Here is a 23,954-nt window from a genome sequence, read left to right on the forward strand (position 1 = left end):
AGGCGGAATTGCCTGGTTTCTACCTCGTTTTTCGTGACTTTCTAGTTTTACTCATTTAACATGTAAAATTATAGTTACGATGTGATAAACTGAATAATTATTACTGAATATTTTGTTGGGAAAATCTCGGACATCTTTCAGAAGACCTTTATTGTTAATACATGTTATTGTTAATAAAAACATACTTCATCAATAGAACAAGATTTAAAAGTTAAAACAATAAAGCTTTTACTATACTTTCACATTCAAGTCAGTTATAACTAAAAAATAATAACAGTGATAATAAAATGGAATTATATGGTATTATCAATTATTTCAGTCGTATAGTTTTAATTACATAATTGTCAACACTGGACTATTTTTCTTATTAAAAGCTGCCAAGAGCTGCTAAGTGTACACTATTATATCTATCCCCTCAGTAACTTCTGCTGTGCTATGTTCCATACTTACAGTAAAACTGATTATTTCAATGGTGTTTATGATTGTAAAAAACGATAGAGTACGTAACACTTACGATCTATTCTGAAATACTATTTCGATAATTTCTATGCTTTATTAACAATAATCTTTTACAATTTATTTTTCATATGTGCCATCTGTTCTTTATTAGCAAATTCTTTTGAAGCATTACAAATTATACAAAATGGAATAAAATGTTACGAAAAATAGAAATAAGAAACAATGTACTGCAATTTAAGATTTTTATCTTCAGAAATGTCGTTAAAATTCTATTTCATGTACAATCAAGTAATTGTAAGTAATTGTGTAACGTACGCAAAGTCGCGCACATATATAGTTAACGGGACTTCGATACATCGTGAGCATGGGAGCCTCAATTGCATCAAAATGTCATTAATGTTACTTCCTTCCCAAGTTGTTACAAAAATTGAAATTTTGTGTAAGCCTCTGCGTATTTTTCTTTCTTTTTTGTTTAACTTTTTTAACGAAAAGTTCGAAGTACAATAATATACAGAATAATAAGTTATAAAATATTAAATCTCTATTATTGGGAAGAAAGTAAAACTCTAATTTTAACACTAAATTTTAACGCTTAAAATACACGTAATTAATGTAATAAACTGAGGAATAAACATATGGTACATGTTACATTCCAAAGAAAATTTGATCAAAACTTTACTCCATGCAGTTCATTATTTATTGTAGCTTGATTTATATAATTTAAAAAAGAAAAATAAAGAGTTTTTAACATTTTTCTTTTTTGCTGAAAAATTAAACAATTAAAACGTACATTAAAGTATTTTTACGAATAATGGAACACGTTTTAACACTTTTAAACAAAATAATACAGCTTAAATTGTATTGTAGAATCTACTTCTCATTTTACCGCTGCTCAAAATGTAGCGAGTGCATGGAATCCGTGTGCATTTTGCTTTATTAATGAATATAACGTAAACTGAAAATTGGTCAGTGCAACATAACTGAATCTTGCAAGTACATTGCATCTCGCACACACAGGCATATTTTTCTGCATTCAGTAAATACAAGATGTACCGATGCCTTACTATTTTTCCCGTTGTTATGATAAATCGCGTGCCCATACTCGTTACCTCATCTCTTTACGTTTCAAACAAACGTCCGTGTTACAATCGTGCATATTACTGTCACGAAATATCGTATCATGTAAATTGATCAACATTAACGTAAATTTGTAATTCAAATTATAAATAATTTAATAATTTTGTCTGATTATATACATATATAAAATTATTTATTATTTAACAATTAATTATCAAATAACTAATTAATTTAATATTTATATTATGATTTTAATTATTCATTTTTATTTTGAAACACTAAATACGTAATTTCTAAATAAATTACAAATATAATTAAAATTTGTATATCTTTATATAATGACTAGCTGATGGTTACCCGGGCTTCGCCCGAGCGTCGTTTTTTTTTCAACCGACTTCAATTGTGTTTCAATATTCTTAAGGTGCCTTTTCACGTTGACGCTCGACGCTCATTTTCAGCAAGCAAAAAAATCTTCTGAAATAATATATTTTATATATATATATATATATATATATATATATGTATGTATATATCCATAAGATATTATTCCAAAGAATCGGTAACGAAAAATTATACACTTTATAGCACTTCCCAGAAATTAATTTGGCAATTAAACCCATTCTCGAACAATTAATAAAATTTTTGAACCAGTTTAACTAAATCGATAAATCGGTAGATTAATGTAAAATTAAATTATTAAAATTTTTGAACCTGTTTCAACAAAAGCGAACCGGTTTTAACTAAATCAATAAATCGGTAGATTAATGTAAAATTAAATTATTCCGGCTTCTAAAAAATTGGTAACAAAAAATTATACACTTTATAGCACTCTCCGGAAAATTCTACCTCTATTTCATATATAATTATTTAAGATTCGGTCAATTATTTCCCGAAAAATTAAAAAAATTAGAAAAATTGGTTTCCAAAAAATCGATAACGATAAACTAATATACATGGCACTCCCCGGAAAATACCACTTAAAATACCACTTTAAATTATACACTTTATGGCACTCCGCGGGAAATTTTACCCCTGTTTTATATAGGTACAATTCTTTAATTTCGGTCAATTATTTCCCGAAAAATTGGAAAAATTTCGGATACCGGTTCCAAAAAAGATCAGTAACAAAAAACTATACAGTTCATAGCACTCCCCGGGAAATTCTACCCCTGTTTTATATACAATTCTTTAAGATTCGGTCAATTATTTCCCGAAAAATTGGAAAAATTTCTGATACCGGTTTCCAAAAAAATCGGTAACAAAAAATTATACACTTTATGGCACTCCCCGGGAAATTTTACCTCTGTTTTATATATATACAATTCTTTAAAACTTAGTCAATTATTTCCCAAAAAATTGGAAAAATTTTGGATACTGGTTCTCAAAAAGATCGGTAATGAAAAACTATACTCTCCCCCCCTCTATCTCTTCTTCTCCCTCTCCCTCTCTTCCTCTCCCTTTCCCTCTTCTTTTCTCTCTCCCTCTTCCTCTCCCCCTCCCTCTTCCTTTCCCTCTACCTCTCCCTCTCCCTTTCCCTCTTCCTCTCCCACTCCCTCTCCCCCTCCCTTTCATAAAAAATTGGATTATTTTACACACATATTTTATCAAAATTTTGGCGTCATTCTTTTGTGTGTAAATTATTTCTTGGAAATTTTTCTTTTTATTTATCCAAAAATTTTTAATAATAATTTTATTTATATAAAAATCGAATAAGTTGTTTCTCTCGTTTTAACTGCAGGTTATTGCAAGAAAGCGCCAATAACTTTTCTATCACTCGCGACAGTCACGAAAGCCACGAATTGAAGTGACTCTGTTCACATATAATATGTGAAATAAACAACTTATACTCCTACGTAAAAAAATAAATTGTTATCGAAAAATAATACACATTGTGGCAATTAAATCCATCCTCTAAAAATTAGTAAAATTTTTGAAAGATTAGTAACGAAAAACTAATACAGTTTATAACACTTCCCGAGAAATTCTACCTCTGTTTTATATACAATTCTTTAAGGTTTGATCAATTATTTCCCGAAAAATTCAAAAAATTTTTGATAACAATTTCCAAAAAGATCGGAAACGAAAAATTATACACTTTATAGCATTCCCCGGAAAATTCTACCCCTATTTTATCCTACAAATTCGGTCCAATAGTTTTTAAGTTAAAAACGTTCAAACATACACCACTTGTAAGAATTAAAGAAATTAAAAAATGGGTTTCCAGAAAATAGATAACGAAAAACTATACACTCTATAGCACTCGCCGGAAAATTCTACCCCTATTTTATATGGTTCTAATATAAATTGGGTCCAATAGTTTTTAAGTTAATAACGTTTTTTTTTTTCTAATTCTTACGGGTGGTATATGTTTGAACGTTTTTAACTTAAAAATTATTGAACCGCATTTGTATTAAAACCATATAAAATAGGGGTAGAATTTTCCGGGGAGTGCTATAGAGTGTATAGTTTTTTGTTATCTATTTTTTGAAAACCGATTTTTTAAATTCTTTTACCCGTAAGAATTAGAAAAATTAAAAAAATCGGTTTCCAGAAAATCGGTAACAAAAAACTATACACTCTATAGCACTCCCCGAAAAATTCTAGCCCTATTTCATGTACTTGTGGTAAAAATTCGGTCCAATAGTTTTCAAGTTATTAACGTTCAAACATACACCACCCGTAAGGATTTTACATAATAGTATAGATTAGTATAGACAGATTAAAGCATTGCTCTTTCTCTTTATTCCTTTTCTCAAGCATTGCTCTTTCTCCATTTATTTCTTAAATTTTCAAATTGAGTTTCGATAAAATAAGCTTCAAATACAATTATTATCAGACTGCGTTTACTAAAACTAAAAAAAATATGATGTAAATGTAAGAAATAAATAATGCTAACCAGAAAACGTGGTTAGGGAGGTATAGGTAGAGAGATCGTAACTTTAGATTTCTAAAGTGCCATTAGAGCACCCCTAAAAATTCTCGTGATGAATCGGTGGATTCCTGGTAGGTGTATAAGTAAATCCTCGATCTTGTCCTTCGAATCCGGCAAGTCGTTTCGTAACAGGTATCCTTTCCTAACAGGTTTTCCTTTTATCGTTTGTGGTTTGGTTGGAAAAGTCTGTTTGAATTTTTAGTATACCAGATATATTTTAAAAGTCATGATTAGGTATACACTTATTTACGCTAAAAAATATTTAAAGCTTGCTATATAATTTTATACGTATTATGAAATTTTATAATTTTACATAATGTAGGTTTTGCGCGCGCGCGCGCGCGTGTGTGTGTGTGTGTGTGTGTGTGTGTGTGTGTGTGTGTGTGTGTGTGTGTGTGTGTGTGTGTGTGTGTGTGTGTGTGTGTGTGTGTGTGTGTGTGTGTGTGTGTGTGTGTGTGTGTGTGTGTGTGTGTGTGTGTGTGTGTGTGTGTGTGTGTGTGTGTGTGTGTGTGTGTGTGTGTGTGTGTGTGTGTGTGTGTGTGTGTGTGTGTGTGTGTGTGTGTGTGTGTGTGTGTGTGTGTGTGTGTGTGTGTGTGTGTGTGTGTGTGTGTGTGTGTGTGTGTGTGTGTGTGTGTGTGTGTGTGTGTGTGTGTGTGTGTGTGTGTGTGTGTGTGTGTGTGTGTGTGTGTGTGTGTGTGTGTGTGTGTGTGTGTATGTATGTATGTGTGTGTGTGTGTGTGTGTGTGTGTGTGTGTGTGTGTGTGTGTGTGTGTGTGTGTGTGTGTGTGTGTGTGTGTGTGTGTGTGTGTGTGTGTGTGTGTGTGTGTGTGTGTGTGTGTGTGTGTGTGTGTGTGTGTGTGTGTGTGTGTGTGTGTGTGTGTGTGTGTGTGTGTGTGTGTGGTGTGTGTGTGTGTGTGTGTGTGTGTGTGTGTGTGTGTGTGTGTGTGTGTGTGTGTGTGTGTGTGTGTGTGTGTGTGTGTGTGTGTGTGTGTGTGTGTGTGTGTATGTATGTGTGTGTGTGTGTGTGTGTGTGTGTGTGTGTGTGTGTGTGTGTGTGTGTGTGTGTGTGTGTGTGTGTGTGTGTGTGTGTGTGTGTGTGTGTGTGTGTGTGTGTGGGTGTGTGTGTGTGTGTGTGTGTGTGTGTGTGTGTGTGTGTGTGTGTGTGGTGTGTGTGTGTGTGTGTGTGTGGTGTGTGTGTGTGTGTGGTGTGTGTGTGTGTGTGTGTGTGTGTGTGTGTGTGTGTGTGTGTGTGTGTGTGTGTGTGTGTGTGTGTGTGTGTGTGTGGTGTGTGTGTGTGTGGTGTGTGTGTGTGTGTGTGTGTGTTGTGTTGTGTGTGTGTTGTTGTGTTGTTGTTGTGTGTGTTTGTGTGTGTGTGTGTGTTGTGTGTGTGTGTGTTGTGTGTTGTGTGTTGTGTTTTGTGTGTTTGTGTTTTTGTTGGGGTGTGGTTGTGTGTGTGTGTGTGTGTGTGTGTTGTGTGTGTGTGTGTGTGTGTGTGTTGTGTTGTGTGTTGTGTGTTTGTTGTGGTTGTGTGTTTTGTGTGTTGTGGTGTGTTGTTTGTTGTTGTGTGTGTGTGTGTGTGTGGTTGTGTGTGTGTGTGTGTGTTGTGTGTTGTTGTGTTGTGTGTGTGTGGTGTGTGTTTGTGTTGTTTGTGTTTGTGTGTTGTTTGTGTTGTTTTGTTTTGTGTTGTTGTTTTGTGTTTTGTGTTTGTGTTTTTTTGGTTGTTTTTGTGGTGTTTGTGTGTGTGTTTGTTTTTTTTTTGTTTGTGTTGTTTGTTTTTTTTTGTTGTTTGTTTTTTTTTTGTGTTTTGTGTGTTTGATTTTTTTTTTTTTTTTTGTTTTTTTTTTGTGTTGTTTTTTTTGTTTTTTTTTTTTTTTTTTTTTTTTTTTTTTTTTTTTTTTGTGTTTTTGTTTTTTTTTTTTTTTTGTATTTTTTTTTATTTTTTTTTTTTTGTTTTTTGTTTTTTGTTTACTTGTTTGTTTTGTGTTTTTTTTGTTTTTTTTTTTTTTTTTTTTTTTTGTTATTTTTTTTTTATTTATTTTTTTTTTTTCTTTCTTTCTCACGCATATTATTTGTCTCAAATATTTCTACTCGCGTAATATTTATCGCGTTACTTAAATGGAATTATTCGAGAGAATATTACTTTCATATGTAGAATTAGCTGGCCTGCTTTTCTGACTCGCTAATTTTGTGAAAGCTTGACAGCTGCAAGACGTATATCATACGTACGTCTGTATTTCTTTCTGGTAGTTCTGTATTATTTTCTCTAGCAAATGATATAAATACCATGTGTTTTCCTGTCTAATTGCATATCTTCTTTTTTCCTCTTTCCCAATACGACAAAAACGGGTTTGGAGTTGTTTTGATAATATTTTAAATGATATTGATTTAACGCCATCACTGAAATTTATGCAATTTAGAAATTATTTACATATTTAATATACATATAAATAATACTTGTATATTACATTATGTATTACACGGATTTTATAAAAATATAATACTCTTTTTGTTAAAAATTTCTTAGAATCAATTTTTTTCTAAAAAAGTGTAAATTTAAGGCATTAATTAATAATATCGAGCAATTAAATAAAAACAGGATAAAAAAGTCGAGCTTTAAATAAAAAAAAGATATTTATTTTGACCGGAAAATATTTTTTTCACTTTTTCATTAATAATCAGGATCTATTTATCGATTAACCTCACGTATCGGCACACCCGGTTCTATAAGCGACTACACGAACTTTAGTGGAATTGTCCGCATTGCACTATACGGCGCACGAAGAATTAAAATTGCATTTTCTAAGTAACGGGCAGCCCCCTGGTCAAGTGCGCATGAAATTGCTCGGTCAGTAACTGATGATTCTCATCTAGAAAGAAGAATAGAATATGAAGAAAATTATCTTTGCGTGAGTGGAAATAGAGTCTTGCTTATTAGATGTTATTCACCCACATCACCATATTTAATTTTTAGAGGACAGGAAGCCTATTTTTAGGTTTCAAACTGTTTATGTGTGCGCTATATAAAATATTATATATAAGATTTTTTTGATAGGGAACTCTAAGGGAATCTAAGGGAAACAAGTGAGAATAGCCAATTCTGAGAATTGAAGCGATTACTCTTATCTTGTTAGAACTCTTTGGTGAAACCTTTAAATACTATGTCCCTTCTACCTTTACTATTTTTCTACTCTATATAAATACCTTTACTCGTATAAATAAAATTTTTTTTCTCACAAAGTCCTTCTCATAAATTTGTTTGCATTTTTTAGCCAATTTTAAAATATATTTTTATAATAAGATTTTACAAAAAGTATTTCCATATATATATATATATATTTCTCATTTAAAATTAAATATAAATAATAATTTTTTTGAAATTCCCAATTATATGAATATTTAATTCAATTTTTCCATTTATGTTAATGCACCAGACGGGAAGCCTATTTTTAGGCTCCACGGGAGTCACTTATTTTTCGTAGCATAACACCTGAACACATATGAAAGTTATACTTTATACATAACGTGTTAAAAAAAGTATATATTTCATACATAACATATATGAAAGTTATAAATAAAAATCATTAAAAATTATTTTAAAAAACCTGCCCGTTCTCTAATGGTTAAATATTTAATAATAACTACTTGCTATCACATCCATCATTTCTGTTGAAAAAAGATGCGGTTTCCAATTTCGTAAAATATAGTACTTATAAGAATTACGTACAATATTACCCAGCTTAATTGTATTTAATTATATTTAAGTAAGATACATAATAATATTCTTTACTACTTTAATTGCAGTGTAACTATCATTATTTTAACTTGTATATGCAAATTGAGAAAAACAAAATAAGAAAAAGTATTTATTTATAAATTTAGAAATTTAAACATTTCTTTGAAACAAAATGAGAGAGAAAGAAAAAGAGATTTCTAAATTCTAAATTTTGAATTTTTTAAGTTTAATTTTAGAGTGGAATATTTGCACTTATTACTAGTTGATATAGCATGCTGATTTTTGACATAACAGTTTACGATATTTAAAAAATAAGCTCTACGCTTATTACTAACAATAAGCATCTTGCATTAAATTTTTATTTTATAGGACTGCAGGTTGAACCGTAATTTTTACTTGCTAAATTTAAAACATGTGAAATTTTCGCTGGGATATTTTTCTAGAGTGCATACATCAAATTTCTACTTTCTGTAATTAATAAATGTATGTAATAATTAAATAAATTTACAGAATTGCGTGCGGTGTAAAGAAAAAATTTAGTAATTTTCCAATTTTAGAAATGTACATGTTGTTTATCTACATTTTTAATTAATTTAAAACTATGTCGTGTATATACCAAATTAAAAACATGTAAAAACTTTATGGTTTGTAATTATAATCTGAAAATTATCTCTTCCCTCATATTTATGAGTTCGGAATTTAGCAATCCTCGAGACACTCGAGCCATCCAGTGATCGTACAGCCAAACCACCTCAAGTTCACCTTAAACGATCTCTAACGATCTATAAATTTGCATTAGAAATTAATCTATTTGGACTGACTTCAAGGACAAGTTTTAAACTTATTAACATGCAATTAAGAATAAAAAAAACTTGTTTCTTATTATTTTAATGTATTTATAGTTAAAGTTCATCACACACACACACACACACACACACACACAAAATCGGAAAGTATCAATTGGGAATGCTTCCTCCTTAGTTTTGACCATTAGTTGATAATAAAGAAAATTAATAACTTATACACATACTTCTTTTTTTATTAATAAATAAAATGTATATTTTATAAAAATAAAAGTAATAATAGCCTCATAGATAAATTGAATAATTTCGATAAAAATGTATAACTAATAGATTAAAAATTCTGAAATGATGGCTATAAATAGTATGATTATCTTTTTTAATATATAACTGTCTTCAAATGCGTTTATGTGTAAAAAAAATTGCAGCGCCCTTTAGAGCGATACTCAAGAATATACTACTATTTTTCTTTACTGTATTTATTACACAACGCACGTGTTTCTTTCTTTCTCCGAATTTGTCTTCTTCCCTATTTTCCTGTAAATCATATTTTAGCTTTGTAATGTGTTTTTCATGCACTTGCATCTCTCAATAATCTTATATTTCTATAATTTGAGAAATTTTTATACAAAAAAATATGACGCAGATGACAGTTGAATATCATATTAACTGTCAATTAATGTATGAAATAGTTGCGGAAATACACTGGCACATGTATTTCTATTTTGTAAGACCATTTATAATTCTACACAGCTAATACACAACGAAAAATATTTTTGGTTACAAAATTTACGTTCAATCGATAAATCTGATAATAATCTTTGCGTTTCTTGAAAATGAAGTAAACAGAGAGAGTTACTCTTAATTATCTCAAATAATGAGAAATATGAAATATTGATACATCTTCATTTTAACTCGATACATCAAATGATATACAAAATACATTAGAAACTCAACTAACAAGTTGAACTTCTTATCTACCATCAGTAGATATATAAACATACGAACTCTACAAAAAATGTATTTATAAAAATACTTTTATATATACATATCCTATTATTGCATGGTTACCATATATACCAAAAGTATATATACAACAAAAACATACAATAATGCAATCTTAATATCCAACTAATATTTTATATTTGCAAAAATTTCTTAAAGAGATAATCGATACTTTTATTAATATTAATTCCAAAAAATTAATATACGTAAATAAATAATGCTATTAAAATCTGTGAATAATTATAAAATAGGATAATCAGGTTGTAGAGAGTATCGATACGGTAGAGCATAAAGGATTGACCGGGCGTCAAAATTTTATTAAGTACGCTCAATCGAGGCGAGAGCATAAACGACGTTGTCGTCTGCGTCAGGCGCGCAATTACTGTCTTCGTTTACAAGTGCAAGATGAGCAATCAGACGAAGCTATCATGTTTAAAAAAAGATTCGAAAAAGGGAAGAAAGAAAGGATCGTGGAAGAGCGCGATCTTGTTGGACGCTGATAATTGGTGGTTTCTAGAAACAGAGAAGACGAGAGAAAATGCACATTGAATTTAACAAACGCATTTTTACTATGTTTTTTGTTAAATGGTAATTTAGCATTACATTTCATGTTTATATTAATCCTTTATGTGTTTTATATAAGTAAAATTAAAAACAACCTTCTACAATTATATCATTAGAGCTGTCAAATGCATCGCGAAATAGAAGTGACAGTCTATAATCTCATACTTTTCAATAATTTTCATATTTGCTTTCTCTCATAATCATGAACTCAATTTCATCAATCTTTAATGTTGCTTTTATATGCATTAATATTCGCGAATCACAGTTTATTTCGAATGATATATTAATTTCGTAAATTGCCTCGCTTATCTCTTCCAACATAATCAATTTGACGAATAATCTTGTCGGCGAAGATATCCGCCGTTTCCGACACATAGCTCACGCGTCCGACCGGCGCATCCTCCTTCCGAAAAGGCCCACATTCCGACACGTCCATCCCTAAACGACGACCAACCCGGATACTCTTCCAAGAAACAGCTGCATTGGCGCGAGCTGGCGAGTCAAAAAAAAACAATGCCGTAAACATTATCGGGAAAGAATCGCGCGCGGCTTCAAGAAACAAACGAAAAGGAAGGGTAAAAAAGTAAAACGAAATTCGCGTGTCATAACTGACCGAAAGGGTGCAACGAACTAGCCGGGTAGCGGAATGGCGTATATATTATAGGCACGGGACATTCCTTCACAGTCGTCGCTGTGTTAATTGCCACTTTTATCCGCAAAAGCCGGTTGCTCGCAGGTTTCCGAGGACATCGGAACAGAACGGTCCCCTCGCTGGATCGATCGCAGATCCCTCCCGGTCGCTTTGTGCGACTCGGCTCTCGGCTGCATTGTGAGACTATCGACGTGCCTCCTTCTGTCTCTCTCTTTCTCCCTTCCTGCTTCTTGTCCTTCTCACTAACCCCCTGGCGCTGCTCCTGGTCCCACTGTGCACCAGAATGCCTCCGACCTTACCAAACTAGACGTCGGACTGGTTTTTGCCCAATTTAGATCCCCCATTGTTGGGTCCGCGCTGGAACGAAAAATAAAGGAATCGCTAACCGCGTCCTATTCGAGTACGTTGCATAGGAAAACACCGGCAGTGCCAACGAGCACACGCTCGGCCCCCGTGTCAAATTGGTGTACGTTGGTACGAGATAGGTGCAAGGTTAAAACGCCAGAGAAGTGAGCGCGGGCGGGTAGTAATCTAGACGGTTTCTTATTTCGTCAGATCGTCAGAGAAGTTTTTGCTTTTTGCTGCGCTAGAGTATATTTTATCACACCTCAGCTCGATACGCCCGCTGACATTCCTCCGTACGACTGGCTCGATTCTACTCCCAAAGTCTTGGGATGTAGACAGTCTTGGCTGACGAAGTTTTATATTTTCTTAGCGTGAGATATTTTAACAGACAACATCGTGTTATAGTCACGCGAATAGTCCGCTAGCCAACGTGAAACGCTAGAAGAAGTGCTAGCCGCGACGTTTCAACGCATCGATAAGAAGCTGAAGTGCAATATCGACATGTTTCCAGGACTACGTACAGTCGGTTCATTGTGCTTTCTCCGTCCCTTTCGAAGTAGCACACTAAAATGCGATGAAAGGACCTCTATAAGCAACCAGGTGTAGACGGTCTCCAGGTGTTTCTCAGTGCAACGTCAAGACAACCCTGGCCTTATCGTCTTCATTATTTTTGCTTGAAAGTATCCTGATGTATTTTTGGAAATTGTTCAGTCGGCTATTGCACTGTGTCAAATAAAATACTTCAGATCTGATCTCTCTGTGTCGATCAATCAGATATCTAATATATATAGTTATCTGCTAGTGTGTAAGAATAGTAATTATTAATTATTCCTTTGATTTTCAATTGTCGATTAAATGAAAACGATAGGCCTAAAGATTAAACCGAAAATTAACTCTCTCTCCATTCAGAAACGAAAAGTACATTTTAGATCCACGTTCCCACTGTGTGCATTCCTAGAAACGATCTACAAGTAAAATATGCGTTCTCCTTCTAAGTGGCTTGAATAATTTAATGAGAACCCATTGCGGCAAAAAAAAGTTACTTTGTCGGTGCACCGGGTCCTCATTATACAGCACGTAACGGAACTCAATCCTCCTCTATTTCCAGAGTCGCCAGGTATTTTTCTACGTGGAATGTGTCGCGCGCAGCACCATCCATTGTTACGAAGACTCGCCATCTAATTCTCCCCGCCTTAATTACCCTACAAGATGCGACACTCATTAATGAATAGCAAAGTTTCCATTGTATTTCTTGATGCAATGATAATTCAACTGAAAGGACCACGCCAAAAATAGATACGATTTTTAAATTAATTATTTGTTATTAATTACAATATCTCATCGATTAAAATAATAAGAAAAGAAATAACAATAATGATAATAATAATTTGTGAACGTAAATGACAAGGGAGTATCTTCTACATGCATTTATTTGGATTTCAATTGATTATCAATCGACTTGCTGGATTTGTAACCAAGTGGAACAGCGTAAACCACGATATAGCTCGTCGGGCGGCAATAATGGTCATTGATTCATATACGTCATCTGGCTACAGTATGCGTCACTGCGTTACTGCACTTATATGTAGAAACAGGCGGCGTTAGATGCATCACTGGTTCGTCACGCGGGATAATTCCGCGCAAGCTGCTCGAATAACCGAGTGACGCTTATGAAAAGTCTCCTAATCATCATCCGCGGGCGCCAACGTTAGTCATTCGCAGATATATAAAACAGAATAATTTTCTTGACCATTTATAGTGTGTTCTTGACTTCAGGCCAAAGAACTCGAGTTATCCTCACATCGGTACGCGTACAAAAATTACGCGGTTTTAGATAAATATTTTACAATATTGTAACTTCTGTCTAATAATTTAAAGAAATTTTGAATTTAGAAGAACGTATAATTATGTTATGCAAAACTTACAGAATTTCTGCAAGATTATATTTAAATGTTTTAAAAAGTAAAGTATTGCTCGTGATAATATCTTCTATTGTGATCGTTGACATAGAATACGAAGGAAAAGAAACACTTGAGTGAAATTATCAAGAAATCAAACACATTTAGGTCAATCAATAATACGACGCATAAGGACTCTTTAATCCTATACCTTCGACGCCGAACGCCTTGCCCTTACCAGCACCGAATTCCGATCACGGTAGACAGTATGCAACGACATACTTTCCTACGCCGGAAATTCAAATAAAGAACTAACAAAAATACAGGTCCAATTAAATATTGTGCCTATATATGCTTGCACGCTCCGCGTGGCGACTTCTTTACAGCCGTGGTTCTAAAATGAAGTATAAAAGAAGCGATTGAAGTACTCCGGAATTCCAAGCTGAAGGAACGTTCCGTCATAAATTTCAGAAATTAGCGAGGGCCTTTCTCTACTCCGCCGACATGCTTGGCGCTTTACAGCGTCGGCGATAACGGAATTAATATTCTGAAAAGAATTACAAAAATACTGCTTGATTTGGAAAAAAATAGTCATTTAAAAAACATAATAATTATATGCGCGATCAAATGACTTGTAATTAGCAATTTTTAGCAAGCGGATAGCTTTCATCGATTCATGCACTCGTTAATAAAACAATTAATTTATCTTATCGGAAAGACAATGCGAGCACATTGGAATGAAGTATCACGATCTAAATTAAAAAAAAAGAAGATATCCATCGATTCTGTCATTATGTTCACGATCGGAGCTTCTCTCTACATTCTCGTTATTTTATCACTTCACTCGGCAACAAATGGGAAGGCAGCATTTTCGAAACTTCACGTCCACGCTCGAACATGCGACTCGACACAGAAAACAGTAGTTACAGCCCTGATACTAAAGCGAGCCCTGCAAAGGGCCCGACAAGAGCCGGCCCCACTCCTGGGGCCAGACCCGTGCTGGAGCCTCTCGGCCCATTCCATTCCATTCCGGAGCCGTAGTCGTCTCTCGCGTGCATCGCCCGCCGGAGGAAGCATTCCATTCATGTCTCGGAGCGCGCAACACGCTCGTCGCCGCGCCGTGTGAGAGAGAGAGAAAAGGCCACGAGAAAGTGAGGGCCGTTCGGGGTCCCGCCGTGCCGCGAGGAGAAGCGCAGGGTCTCCTCGCTACTTGGTGGGCCGCCTTCAGCGACGGACGGGCCGTGATGACGGCCGTGATGACGATCGACGGGTTCGCCAGGAACGTCAGCCATCCGACCTGCAAGCGCGTCCAACAACGCCTGCTAGCACGTGGTCCTGCGTTATTGTCTGATGGGCACCGCGCTGAGCGTGTTCAGGCCTTCGGGGATGCAGTGAAGCTGCACTGGTGCGTTCTTTTGTTTACCTTCTTCTTCTGCTCTTCTTTCTCTTCTTTACACCGCTTTTTCGTCCTGCGCGCGTTTCGTGGGGATCGTGGGTAAAAACGGTACGGACGGAATATTTTTATAGTATACTGACGGAGAAGTTCCGTGCGAACGTCCATCGGAGAGGTGTGAAGATAATAACGCGCGGCGTATTATCTCACTTTTAGTTCGAGATAGAGAGAGAATTGGGTGTCTGTAAATATAACGGCTTGATTAAGAGGTTTATCACGTGTTTGTGCTACTGATAAAGACGAGTGGTTTAGAATGGTAGAACGTTCAGCGAGAGATGTCTGTCCTGTCGGCGTCGGCGCCGATTAAAATGCCATGGGAATCTCCCGCTGTTCTCGATTTTCCGAGTGGCCAACGTGTAGTTTCAGATAACATAGTGTCCAAAATCGGGCCTTCAAGTCGACTTATGATATGACGTCTTAAAGACATCATTAAGAAATATAAGACGTCTTTAAGACGTCTTATGTCCCGATTTTGGACATTGTATTGTCTGGGGATTCCCGGATCTCGTTTTGCGGGCGGAATTAAAAAAAATTCCGCGATTGAACTTTAGATCGCGCGACCTTTGTCGCGACCGCGGAATGTAATTATGTAATGTAATTAGCGGAACAGTATAATCTTATATCATTTCCATGTTAAAATCGCGTATCGGCACTGTCGCGTCCGATAAAACCGTAATCGGTAATAATGACTCAGTCCGCGAATTATCTCTCCACTATCGGGCTACATATTTTGATCTCTATCATATCTGTTTTCGGCCGATTTAAAATCATTCACCGGCACCGGTGAATCGCGAAGGCCGGCGGCGCTATTGTAAATAATCTTTATTTAGCAAAACGGACCGTGGAGCTCGTAACCGACCGTCACCCCGAGACTTTCTTCGTCTCCAGAGCGCATAACCATCGCGCATTCTCCGCATGCTAACGCGGCTGTTGAACTCCCCAGTATACTCTCACTTTGTATATATATATATATATATATATATATATATATATATATATATATATAAGATTATCGTCTTTAAATCGTCCAATTAATGTAATAGTCCCGCCGTGTATCGCCAATCTATATATACTATGCATGCCTCTCGACAAGAGATATTCCGGAAGGCCTTTCGAAAGAAACGTTTCAGCGCAGCCTCCGTGCATCAGAATTCCTCCACGGTGGCGGCGCGCGGCGCTCTCCTCCAACAGGATTCTCCCGAAAGCACGGCGGGATCCGGCGCGACGGACCGACAGACTCGCAATTTTTACGACGACACGGATGTTGAAATAACGGACGGGGGATCCTGGTCGTTGCGCGCGCGCGGTCCTTGAAACCGCCGCACTTCCTTTGCTTCCCTCTGTGGGTGATAGTGTCAGGCGCGGATGACGAATGTGTAATGTCGCACCGCTAATTTCCCCGGGAATATGCATACGACTCCGCCGGCGTGTGACGATACCGAAGTCCCGTAGCTTGCGGCTACGACGAACGACGGGTCGTCCTGATCGTTTAACGTCGCAGCGGAATATAAAAGTTGCAATAAACTGTGACTTCCCACTTACTTAGCAGGTCAAAAGTAATATCGAGACGGACTCATTATTATTTTCATCCCGGAATGAAAACCCGAATTTCATTAGATGACCAGTAATCGCACAATGTACTCCATAGTGTAGTTTCGAATAATGCAGAGTACATCTCGTAAACTACAAATTATTCGTTATATAAGCCATGACTCGGAAAAGGATGATACATTAGATACTAGATATAGCACATTAGATACACTAGCGAGTCCATGTTAAGCATTTCACATTACCTGTGTATATTTTCAGACTGCAATGTATGCTGATATTTGCATATACTCGGCAGGACTTTACCATCATTCGCGGAACAACGAGATATTCATGATCCTGCATTGAATAAGCGTACATTAATTCCCACGATAATAATCGGTTTCTGTATTCATCGTCAGTAATCGGCGTCGTGTTAACGATGTACTCTATTTTCTGAAAAATTTGTATGAGTAACGGGAAAAAAAATCAGATTACTAAACGGGATTTTCAGAATCACTGACCCGTGTAACGTTGCATTTGTTTTAAAAATGTACGCCGATTAACATATCATTTTTTTATGTTATGCAGACGAAATAAACATTGGAAACTCAATTGCAATTGCTATAATATAAATAACATATTGGCATTTTATATAGCTTAAAAATGTATTGATTTTCTCTTTATTAATACAATACAATACATAGTACAATAAATAGCGATTATTTAACTTACAATTAGTGATTAACGTTCGAGTTTGTTTTAATTTATTTTTATATATATCCCCTAGAGAGAGAGAGAGGAGATATTATACATATTTCTTCGTGTTGATTTTATCCTTCAAAACACATTATATTACGATTATTATAACTTTTGCGCTCTCGTGGTAGAAAAATAATACTGAGAATATCATCGCGCGCGCGCGCGCGCGCGGCAGGCATTTGACAAATGGTCCTCTATATATCCGGAACACTTGAAATCCGCATTTCCACGCCCATCAGGATTGCAAACTTGCAGTTTCCCAGAAGAGAATCCGACAGCATCCAACGTGCTTGGGTATCGTCCAAGAATCGCCCGCGACTATATTGCTCGAAACTTCAACCGGAGTGACGTGTTACTCCGGGATAGCTGATTGAGCGTCGTGAATCACATTCCACTACCGTATAGGCAGGTAGTACACGCTGAAACGTCATGATCGTTTCCGCGAACGTACTCACTGGGAAATCATAATCTCGCTCCGTTCATATAAAACTCCGTGGCGTATCGCGTGCGCGGCCATTCAGTAACTCGAACGAGCCACCGTATATACATCGGCTCCGGCGGCGCGCGTCTCTCGTCCCTCCAAAACACCAACTCACCGAGACCCGGGTCTTCGGAGCAGCGGCGGCGCGCCCTCCCTTTCTCTACCCAGCCAAACTAGGGTTCCGCGAGATGACGAAAAATTACACGTTCTCCGCCGCTTGTAAAGCCTATTTAAACGACGCGCCGTCCGCTTTAGGGATCACTTACTGCGGCCATAAATATGTAAGTACATACGGGCGAATATCGACTCTGTTTGCTCTTCAGTATATTACGAGTTTGTTTTCTCTTTCTCTCTCTCTTCTCAGTCACTTTGAAGCTTACTAATATTAATAATCTTTGGGAGATATTTTTTTGTTTTAAAACGGAGCGAAAAAAAATTTATTAATTTCTGTTGTAAACATATTTACATATAATAGTAGATAGACCATAAATGATGCTTTTTTTATTGCTTTTATATATTTTTTATGAATAATTTTGCTGCTTACATATTTTTTATTATTTATATATATATTTCATAGTGTGCGTGTACATAATATATATAGTGACCACTATTTAGTTTAGGCAAATAAAAATAGACCATGGATCGATTATGTTGATGCACAGACTTCAACTAGTTTCCTGCATCAGTCTGTATGTTTTAAATTACGATGTCATTGACGTAACAAACGCGTAACGACAAATTATAAATTACCGCTTAGACTTGGCGCCTGTAATTCATTCACCGCGGAAGATTGAAAATTTCATCTCTATATCTATCGTTTATAGGAGTCTGCATTCGCTCGCGAAAGGCGTGTATCTATAAATAGCATCATGTGTCAACACAATTCCTCGTGTAATTCAAGGGTACAGAAATCTGCAATATTCAAATACAACGATATCTTAAGATCTGATATTAAACTATACGCTCTTTTTTCAGTCATTTAAATAAAGATACCGAGAGATGTAGGATCAATATCTTCCTTTCTAACATAACGAACTTGAGACAAAGCCTTACAATTAGGTATAAAAATATTTCAATAGTGTCAAAGTACGATAGATAACAATCCTGCATAGGATTGTTCAATGAATAAGAGTGTAGCCCTATTAAATATTGTATTTCATTTAGTTGGGATTATAAGTTTAGGATCGAGATACCAACTCGAAACTATTACCCACTCCAAGTGCAAGGGTTTTCGAAGTTATCTTCGAAGGTCTCCCCTATCCCTCTCTTTCGGAGCAACGGAGTGCGTTTACTCTCCGGTAATCCGATCGTGGCTCGGGCTGGAAAATAGGACGGGCAGCTGCAGAGAGAAGAGAGGTCGCGGCTCCCTTAGCATAGAACGCGCAGCCACGAACAACAATCCTCTTCGGAAACCGGCCAACCCGCTCGAGGGCCCGCCGTCAACTGATCGGATCCGTTGAGGCCGGCGACGCCGGCGACGCCGGCGTGACGAGCCTCGGTTGTTCTACGGCCTGACCCACAGCTCGGCCTGTGCAGAGTCCCATGCCGCCTCAACGCCGGAGCCGGATACGGCCTGACGATTCGTTGGCCGCGCGCCGACCGCGATTGTGAGTGGTGAACGGGCTGGTATATACGTGACGTGTCGTCGCCTCCTGTGTGCGGCTCATAACCCCCGTTGTGTCTCGCGCGAGTGCTTACGAGCGAGTGCGTACGCTGGGGCATTCGTTTAATACCGTTTCCGGCGCGCGCCGGGACCGTGCATACAGTTTCGGTTGTGTTGTGTGTTGTGTGTCTCGCCGCGCGGCGTCCCGTTCGTCCGTCCACCCGTCCGTCCAGCTCTTGACGTTCTATCGTCTGCGTGCGCTCATCATCATCATTTCTTCTTCTTCTTCTTCTTCTTCTTCTACACTACCATCATCTTCGTCTTTATCTTCATTCTCTTCTTCTTTGTCTTTCGCGGAGTATAAGCAGCGGTTTCCGCTGTTTCGCTCTTCTCGCGGGAGGTCAGCACCTCAGCGTCGGTTGGTAGGTAAGTGCGGAATGTGGGATTCTCTCGGGGTTGCTACCGCTGGAACGTGGTAGATGCCGATATCCCAAAAGAAAAAGAAAAAGAGCGAGAGAGAGAGAGAGAGAGAGAGAGAGAGAGAGAGAGAGAGAGAGAGGAGCCTTCCATTGCCTCTCGAAAGGAGAGCTCGCGGTAAAATATGAGCGGCCGGTTTCGGTAGTTTTCTTCTCTTTGCGTTGGCGGCCAACGCGGGGGATCCACCGTGTGTCTCGCGGGTAAAGCTGCCGGTACCGGAATCCGCGTAACGATTGGTCGAAGACGGTTCGTGGCGAATGTTCGCCAATCGCTTCTCCGCGGAGCTCCGATGAAAAATCGCGCGTGAGAGAGAGTCGGAGCGATTTAAATCTCGCTGATCTCGCTGACGAATGGAAATTCCGGGATGTCAAACCAACCGAATCGCTCGTAGATTTCTTATCTGATAGGTGGACATGATTTGAACGCGGAGTTATGTTGAGTAATAAGGATTTTAACGCACGGATAATTCGATAGTCTTCTGCGCGCGAGTGAAAAATTTATAAATCGGAATATTTTTTTTTTTATTACAATACGGAGATATATATATATATGTACCGAAGTTATATTTTTCTCTCAAATTATTTCTTGTAGCTTCAAATGTTACAGCTTCGATATCTAAACCTTATGGATTTCCTTTTATGTTTCTTAAAATATAAACAACCGGTGTATTCTCGTCCTACTCATAAAGAGTACTCATAAATACTATTGTTTTGTTATTTTGTTTTATTGCGTGTCATCCAAATACTCGCAGTTTTCAAAAACGTGACGAATCTTTGCAAGAGAATATATCCAAAGTCTAAAGAAATAATTCCTACTTCTCTCTCTTCTCACGCAAGACATACGGTCTTCATTTATCACCGTGTTTCGTAATATACATCGTGAGAAATGCACTTCAATGGGATTACGGATAGCATATCTATGAAACGCAAGACGAGTGTGTGGAATGCTTCAGCGTGTGTGAAGATAAGACAAGAAGCGACAGCTTGGCGACGGGGTTGGTTTGCCCTGCTCCCGCCGCCATTGTCCGTCCCTCTTGTTTACGAACGGTGTGCGTAGAGAACGCGTAGAAAAACCACGTGATGTCTTTAACATGGGATATCCTCGAGAAGCTAGATCGCAGCATTTCGTCGCGTGGATAAAAATTTCATATTTAGGGTGTTTTTATTGCACGACAACTTAGAAGAAGCAATTTGTATTTTGGAAATTAATATATACTGATTAATGCGGATGAAAAAGAGATAAATTATTTAAAAAATGAATCAGCGCGGATGTTCAAACGTCGAAATAACTTTTATTTTATTTTCTTCACATCTTCCTCATCGTCTCTCTCTATCTATGCTGACACGCGCATGTTACTCAAGCAACGAAACGTGTTTAGCATATATAGAAAATAATTCTGTTGGCTTATTCCTAAATGAATAATTTGTACTGAACAATATTCCGAGAAAACCGCAACATACATTGCATTCACATTTATTCAAATCTGCAGTTCTGATGACACATAATAAGTGCAACGCTTGCAGTTCTGTATCTTCTGAGAAATATGATGATTCTTCCACGATAAGGCGTCACTGAACTTGCACATTTGTAGATAACCTATATATTTATATGAATTTTACAGACATTGGTCAATAATTACAAAACTATTCGCAGCGAAATAATTATCGTCAATTTCCTTCACTTATAAAAATTCCAATGAACACAGCTTGAAATAAAAATACACTTTTGTTATTTTAAGTGATATAAGTCCAATTTTTTTAAATTATAAATTTCAAGAAAATAATAAAGTTAAATTTTGTGTAAAATATTTATAAACATTTAAATATTTATACTTTTAAAAAAATATTGCATATAAAAATATATTTTAAAAATAAAAAATAATTTTTTTATAAAATAAAACTGTAATTGTTTAAAATATTAACTTTTGTTATATACATAGATACGAATTATTTCTACAAAAGAAATATTAATTTTGAATAGCAATATTATTGAATGACCTAACGAACATTATTTTCTATAGAACGGATGTTATTTTTTTGAAGATAGAGAGACTGTATTCAGCTTCTTGGTGCTCCATCGAAGCGATATACGATACTGAGTGTGCGTATTCTTCTAGTACGCTTACGCTCGACTTTTCGTTCTAGAAATAGAAGTGAATGAGAGCGTTGAGCAGGTGTTTGTTGTGTGAAAGACTTGAGCACATAGTAGTGTCAATTCCATGGATAATCTGAAAGCAGCAACGCCCTGTTTACTCGATTCGGTAGTCTAGCGTAGTAAACGAGAGCCCGGAATATCGTTGTCAAAGATTCGTGTGTATTTTCAGCGTTTTTAATTGAATAGGGCCGGGGTAGTGTCCGTAAATTATTCGAGTTCCTAATTAGACCGTCACTGCATTCTTCCTCAGGGAAGTTTTCCCCGCACAAAGAACGGCGTTCTTTGTCGATTGTTAATTATTTCAATTCAAATAACATTTTTATTTTATTTTCGACAAAATAATAATTCCTTTTTCTATACAATACTTTCTGATATTTTCCATCCAATTGACAATTACAAATTGATACAAATACAATTGTCCATCAGTTCTTCATCAGGAAAAAGATATATACTTATTGCTTTCCAATATTGTTAGTTTAAACATTTCTAGTTTAAAAAGCATAACAATATTTTTGATACACAAAAATGCATAACTCTGAAACTTCACACATTTTTTTGTATACTCATTTTATGTTTGTGATTATTTTTCTGATTGCTAGATTTAATTAAATCGTATTACCTACAATCAAAATTTTACATTTCGTTTGAAATAATCGTTTGATATGTAAAAGAGTAATTTTGTGTATTCTTTTTTATCTTTACTCTCACTACAAAGTTGTAGCGCGGATGCCCGTATTGAGATAAGATAATCTTGCATTTAGAGTGATTGACCGACCTCCTTTGTACATTCTAAAGTTAATAAAGACTTGATCGAGAATCGCTTCGTGAGATAACACAAGATTTGAAATTTTTAACAAAGTGGATATCGGAGCGCGGTATTTTTGTCATGAATTAATTAATGGCGCACAGTGTATTTTACACTCACGTGTAGCCGTTCATTCATCCAGCACGGGACATACGCATGTTGACGCTCGACTTTGCAAACAATGGGCCGTAAATGTGTGCTTCAATTATGTTGCAATTGCGGCGACGCGTGATTTACTACGCCGCTTACGCTACGCGATTACATTAGTGCGTAAACAATCGTGACACGTGTAACTTTACGAAGTAGCTCGTGCGACCTAAAATTTCGGTGTTTCTGTCATCGAGAGAGACCTAATGAGCCTAACACCAAACGACTTCGATGGGAAACAATCAAACAATCCTCCTATGAAAGTAATGTGACGCGATAATAATTTACTGAGAGCATTATTTAACAGTGCACCCTTTTTTTCTTTTTCTGCAAAAATTGGGACAAGAGAAAAGAAAATTGAAGCGAAATAATTTTTTAAGACAATTTTTTAATAGCCTCGTTTTTCTTAATTGCGCTTTTGCATTATTTTCTACCTTTTAACGTTTTACATCCCGAAGTATATACGCAGAAAAACAGCCCTTACCATTTAAAATAACGCTGACATGTATCGTATTATACAAATCAGAACGTTGCCTATTTTTGCATGGTTTTTTTTCAATTTTGGATCTATTTATACAAAGAAATTTTGCTGAGTATATATCCATCGTGTGTACTTTACCGAGCAATACGATAAGAAGATTGAGTAACTCGACATTCCGACGTTCGAAAGTTTTTACGTTATCTAATTTACCAGAGGAAGTCGTGTTTTTTCTAAAGACGAGCATTACGCGATTTTACATCTCGACGCCACGCCGCGCCGAGTCGATACGTCAACGCCGTACGTCTCGGTTTAGTCAAGACGGTTCAAGTCAAAATTCAGTTGAACCTCTTCTCGTACTCCATCGGGGTATCCTCTTTCGTGCACGGCTGTTTATCTAGCACGAATACTTTTCGAGTTATCAGTTTTTCCCGCGGAGCGTTCCGACCGCTTATCTGCTACGTCAACTTTCTTGGGCCGTTCTCGTCCTTTTTACGTGACCCTGGATGTATATAACAATGTGGAAGAATATCGTATTCTCTCCTGCACCTCGCGACAGCGTGAGAACAGAAAAGATTCTGTGGACAATAAAACGGAGACTT

General features: G+C 36.5%; 1 protein-coding gene across 6 annotated transcripts in view; it reads left to right on the forward strand.

The window, feature by feature from the left end:
* The window catches only part of LOC143905815 (cyclin-dependent kinase 4), an 81,474-nt gene that overhangs the window by 51,358 nt on the left and 6,162 nt on the right, over positions 1 to 23,954 (forward strand). For 2 of the 6 annotated variants that reach the window (XM_077421419.1, XM_077421424.1), the window contains exon 1: positions 17,650 to 17,969. The exons of 1 other annotated variant lie outside the window; for it this stretch is intronic. The gene's annotated coding sequence lies outside the window, so the exon portion shown is untranslated. Of the gene's footprint in view, positions 1 to 13,527; positions 14,871 to 17,649; positions 17,970 to 19,585; positions 19,718 to 23,954 lie in introns of those variants that run through there. 3 more of the 6 variants (XM_077421423.1, XM_077421422.1, XM_077421420.1) reach the window with 3 other exon arrangements.

This window comes from Temnothorax americanus, unplaced genomic scaffold (genome assembly GCF_048541705.1).
Source record: "Temnothorax americanus isolate GAGA-0224 unplaced genomic scaffold, ASM4854170v1 Scaffold67, whole genome shotgun sequence".
Lineage (NCBI taxonomy): Eukaryota > Metazoa > Arthropoda > Insecta > Hymenoptera > Formicidae > Temnothorax > Temnothorax americanus.